Raw genomic sequence first — 6,000 nt, 5'->3', positions numbered from 1 at the left:
GTGGTGCAGTTTTATGCTTGAGTAGGTATACTGGTGGCCAAAAGGAACAATGCTTTTACTTTCTTTGCCCTTGGCACCAGTCTCCCACTGCTCCTCTTAGTGCTGAAGCAGTTTGCTTTGGAGTCAGCTGAACAGCAGTGTTGGAGAAACAGACCCAGCAGGAACACGCAAGTGAGAAAGGAAAGTGTCTGTTCAGCGGGCAGCTACCGTCTGGCTCAGCCCTATCACAGAACTGCCTGGTTAGGTGCCCGCTTGGCCCTGCAAGTTGTCTTGTCTTTGGCTCTACAAATCCAAAGTAATTGAGCTGTTCAGGAACAAAGTGGATCACAAAGGCCGTAAAAGGCAAATACCATCTGAAGATAAATCATGCAGAGTCAAAGGAGCCGGGTCTGTGAAGTTAATTTCCAGGGAAGATTAAATGAATCAGAAAGCAGACCCTTTGATGCATTGATGCATTGCAACATACGTTCTTTGACAAAATTCTTCCCCTAGACCCCCCTGGCAATCCACAGACCTCTCCAGACTAAACCTAAGAGCCTTCCTGTAAGTAAAGAAGGGACAGGCTCTGGAGGCAATCTGGACCTCTGTGAAAAGCCTCTTTGTGCCAGTCTGCGAGAGCTGGAACCTTCTTAGGCAGCAGAACTATGGATGCCAACAGGAACAACTCCTCCAGCTGGTTTGTCTCTCTGATAGCAGAGCGAGGGGCTGGCTCTGCTGGTGGCTCTGAGACCCTGTACCCCGCAGCTGAGGGAGACTGGCAAAGTTACTGGGGCATCTGGCAAATATAGAGCCTTACGCAGCATTTGGGGTTCACTCTCCCTAACCACTTTCTGCCTCTCCTGGTACAGGAAGGTGGATGGTTTCCAGCTGAAACAGTTGACAGAAAATTTCTGCTAAGGAGGAAAAAGCAGAGGCTTAACTCTGGTAAAGACTCTAGTGATGGGCTGGGGTCAAACCTGGTAAGGCCAGGGCACGGGCTGGTGCCATCCCACTGTGCATGTTATCTGTGAGAGATGCAGAGATGCTTCTGCTGCTGTCAGGCCAGGGGGTGGTGAATCAGGGATCCTCACCGCTTCCCCGATTGTTCCCTTCTCACTGCACCAAGTGAAGCTCAGGAAAAAATCAGAGCTCAGCACAGAAACCAAGCTGAGCACGGTTAGTGTTTGGAGAGGAGGCCCCATAAAGGAGAATGCAGAGAGCATCTGAATCACTTCACCACCCACAGAAATACTCTACAAATAAAGTTGTGTTGTTTAGTTATAAATTTCATGCTGGAATGGTGTAATCTTGAATGTATATAGGGGACAGTACTCAAAAATTAGTATCACATTAATTATTAGTGACAGCTCTGGCTGAATTTGAAATTGTATCCTAAAGGTGAAAAGCAATGCTTGGATTAACGGGGTTTCTGGGTCAGCCGTAGGACTTGTAGGCTTCCTCAGGCATTGTTGAAGAGGTTTTGTTTTCCTTAATTTTTCATATTCGAATTTGGTAACGTTTCTTTCCCGTTGCTAGTGTTACCGTGCCTCTGTTTATTGGTTGCTACTCCTAAAAATGAATCCAAGCTTAGGCTTTCGTGGGAAAAAGATGTGGAGTGGGGAAATGGAGGAAGGCCCTTTGGAAGATATGTGGCATTTCATAATGTTACAAATCAGGCCAACAGCTATTTTAAAAAGAGCTATTCAAGTGGTTTATTTCTGGCAGAAATGGAGGAGTCCAAAGAAACCCTTACCCGCTTTGTTCTAAGGCTCGGGATGTTCTGCCCGTTGTGTTTCTCCCTCTGCCGCATACTTTATCTTCTGCGGGTGTCAGTGGAGGGTTTCATAACACACTGCTTGTTTCACTCTCTCGCTCTGAGATCCGGGTGCAGCTTTGCACTTTGCATCTTTATAAATAAATCATCAGTTTTCACAAATGAATCATCTATTGTTCGAGGTGGGCAGAATATTTTAATGGCATCCAAGTTAAGAATCGTGATCCTTAAATGTTTGTTTTTATTTTTGACCTGCTGTAGTTACAATTTATGTCCAGGGAGGTATAAAGAAGAAATAGTACAAAAAGCCTAGCTGACCTGCAGTTGTAACAGAGACGCATCCTCAGTATTATTATTCATGACTCTTGGTGTAACCGTAGGACGGAGGAGTCACATTCTTTGGCAGCTGAGGTGCTGGGCACTGCTGAAACACAGGACTGAAACAGCCCAAAGCTTTTACCTGACACGAAATAACAAATGGAGGTAGGTAGTGGAGCACAAGGAAACAGTGACATGTTAGGACGTGAAGAGACGCTGGTGTGCCCAAAGCTCGCCCGGTTTTCGAGCTGTATCAGCTGGTCATCTCAAAGCTGTTCCTGCTCCCTGCAGACCTTGCCACAAACACAGCTGGAGGCAGTCTCGCTTGCAGCACATCTGAGTCGATATTTGTCAGCGTGGTGGGCTGTGGACATCTCACAACATACATGTCACAGCCTACTGTTCTAATAGTTCTCTCCATGTTGTATTAAGAACGCATGATTGAGGCTTCACTGATCCTTTTTGGCAAAGACGACCCCTTTGGGCTCAGCACTGCACTGGGAGACATCCAAGGTTTTGCTTTACTCTCTTTTTTGGAGTGGGACCTCCAGGAGTCATGCACCTCATTCCACACTCAAAATAGCGAAGCTCTTTCTGTGGAAAAGTAAACGCTCCCAGTTCCCGAGGAAAGAAATACTACTGAATAGTAGTAGCATGTGGGCTTCAGTACCACGCATGTGACAGGGAGGACACACTTCAAAGTACAAAAAAAAGAATTTAAAGATTGTTTAAGAAAAAGTTAACGGACCTGATAGATTAAACAGGAGTAAAGCCTCTTTCCTGGCCAGTGCCACCAGCTTGGCTGAGAGTGGGTTGAGAGGCAGGGTCGGCTGCATCGGGAGGGCAGGAACACACACAGGTATAGGACATAGGGGTGCCTGGGATTGTAGGGTCCCTGGCTCAAAAGGGATGTCTATGTGCTCGTTGAATCCCACCCAGAGAGTCCAAGGAACGTGTCTCAGGGAGTTTGGTACACACAAACACTTTAAACGAACACAGCGATGAAGGGAGGGGGGCGGTGGGTGAGCCTGCAGGGGTCTTTGCTGAGAACTGCGCTCTTGTATTTAGTAACTTCAGCAAAACTTTCCTGTGAGCGTTTGCGTCCCTAGCATGTCATACACTCGCTGAAACCAGTTTTCTACTGCACTCCCCTTCCTCACATCCCTTGTCAGGAGGGTTTCTGGTCTCATGCTGATAAAATGTTGCCAGCTGGTGATTGCTACTTCTGGGCAAGGACAGATGATTTTACATTTCATAACAAACGTTTCACAGGATTTGCTAAATTTAAGCTTCATTCCCAGCTAGCTTCCCCAGTTTGGTTTACTGTTGTCTTTTTTTCATGTTCATGGCATCGTATTTCAGACTAGATTTAAACTCTGAATTTGCCAGGGCTTGGATACATTTGTATTTTAAATACACATCGGTCCCTTTAACAATTGTTGCAGCATTTGTCAGATCACATTCACAGAGTTTTGAAACATACCTTCTGTCCCGGGCCAGACACAAGCTGTACGGCTGAGGGACTTTGTTGCTCTGCGTTTACACGCTGCCGAGCTCCACGGCACCTGATCCCGGCTGAGCGAGCCCTCTGGTACTTCCGTGCTATAAATAACACCGTCACCCTGTACCTGGTAGATGTTTTTAAGATGAGTCCGTAAGCGCTTGAAGCATAAATGCTCGGATATTATGTTACAATGATGTTATAATGGCGTAGCGTAGTGGATACTCTTAAGAAGATTCTTGCTCTCACATGGTTGGAAATTTCTCTGGAAGTGCTAGTAAGGCTTTATTTTCTGAAATGCAAAGTCCACGTAGGAGTTCTTTCCCAGCAAGGACAAACTCCAGCATTGCTCCCTTTTCAAACGCTTGGCCTCTGCGAGTCACCTCCAGTTAGATACATCAGTGATGTATTAAGGGTTTTTGTTGCTCCCTCATTTTCTTCTGACAGTAACTCCAAAAGAGGTTTTTTTCAGAGTAGGAAAATCGTTTCAATCATCTTTTCATTCAGTTTTGTGGTCTCTTTCTTCATTTCAGTGATTAAGGACTTGGCAGGGCTGGACTTCTTTTTTGGTTTGGAAGATAGCTTTGGTTTGGAACATCCCAAAATAAATGATGTCCAAAAGTTTCCTCTTTGTCTGCTGTGATTTCAAAGCAATTTTCGTGGCTCAGTTCAGGACTGCCTAATAGAAGAAAATGGAGCAATAATTACTGCCTGCAGGGCTTCTAGCACAGCAGTTATTTAACTAGCTGCAAAATAATTTAAGGAACCAGCAAACGTCTCTTAGAAAATTTCTTGTTCCCTTAAGAACAGTGTACTTTGAGCCAAACGCTTTTCCTTGAGCTGGGCACGTAATTCCCGTGGCAGTCAGACGGCAGCTGCGGCCCCAGCGTGCCAGGCGTGGGAAGAGCAAGGGCACCGTTTGCAGCCCTGCCTGTCTGAGGTGTGAAGCTCACCCCCGGCAGCGCTGCCCGGCGTGCTGGGTGTCGTGGCTCCCCATCGCTTCTGGAAATATTAACGGTGCACTCCTTTCAAACCCTCCCAGTGACTAAAAAAAAAAACCACCAGAGTACTCATCCCTCTGGGAAACCCACAGCGCTCACTAGGTTCAGACCTCAGTCTTGGCCCCGGCTGCACAAAGCGGGCAGAAGGCTGCCCTAACGGGGCAGCCAAGATTTCCTCCTCACTGCAGGGGAAATTTCGCAAGAAGCACAGCTAGCACATCGCCGGCCAGCCGGCAGCATGGGGAGCGGGGCGGATGGGCGAAGCGGCTGATCTCTGCCCCGGGCCTCACTTGGGGGCACCCCCACTGGTGCCCGCTCCAGGAGGAACTCGGGAGGGGGACGAGAGGCTTCAGTCAAGATGATTTCAACCATCAGCTCAAATAGCTTTGACTGTACCTTGCGATAACTGACCTCATTCAGGCCGAATTTTCGTAAAATGAGTGTGAAACCGTGACGCGGTGCAGAGTGAGATTACCTAGGCAGCACAGAGATCTCCAGACGGGCTCTGTCAGGTGCCATGGCTTGCAGAGCACCTCCTTCCGTTTTACAGGTGTAGCCACAGAAAACCAAGACACTGCAAAACAAACTCGTAACTCAAGTCTTTGGTGGGTACAAAACTTCAGTTACATAATTTATTCTGTTAACTAAAAACAGCTATTCATTTGTTCAGAATGAAAAGTTTATATACGCATTTGCAATGTTCAGATCTAATGTTATCACGGTGACTTTATTTTAGTTAAAAGCCAAAATCCTTGTCATTTCAAGGAAAGAAAAACTCACTTAGTAGTAGTAATTAAAAGTTATTTAGGCTTTCAGCACATTAACAAAACTCTACATGTTTTGGAAATAGAAGGCTAATGGTAGTCTTGTAAGCCCATACGGAGTTAGTTAAGAGTGGGGCTTCCTAGAGGGTCTGGGGGCATGCTCACAGTGGCAGGCATGGCAAAACCTGGTCGAGCGTTCTCCTGGCTATAGGCTGCTCATCTGTGGTCGGGAAGCCGAACGTGCGAGGGTTTGCTCAGGGCGGTGAGAGCGCTGCTACACAGCTTCTGGACTACAGCTGCCTTGCAGCTGGAGGGATCAATGCCGAAGCATTTCAAGCCTGGCTCTTGACTCAGTCTTGTTAACCACCCCTGTCCCCCTGTGATTTGGGGGGGCAAAAGCCACAGGCTGCCAAGCCCAGCCTACGGGGGAGTTTAATCGGATGGACAGTGTTTAGTAGGTGAGAATGTGGGACATGCCGTCCATAGCACAGGTTTTCGCTGGTGCTTTTGGTGTCCCAGGGGGTGCCATTATCCCAGTAAAGATGTTAATGAATGGTGTTTTCCAGCAGAGAGAGATTTTATTAACACTTGTGCAATCTCATATGTAAAATCTTAAATTCTACTTCTAATTAGGAACTTCTAAGGGGTCAAGTACAAAGCATC

This window comes from Aptenodytes patagonicus, chromosome 3, assembly GCF_965638725.1.
Source record: "Aptenodytes patagonicus chromosome 3, bAptPat1.pri.cur, whole genome shotgun sequence".
NCBI lineage: Eukaryota > Metazoa > Chordata > Aves > Sphenisciformes > Spheniscidae > Aptenodytes > Aptenodytes patagonicus.
The sequence above is the reverse complement of the archived record's forward strand: the minus strand, read 5'-3'. Positions refer to the sequence as shown.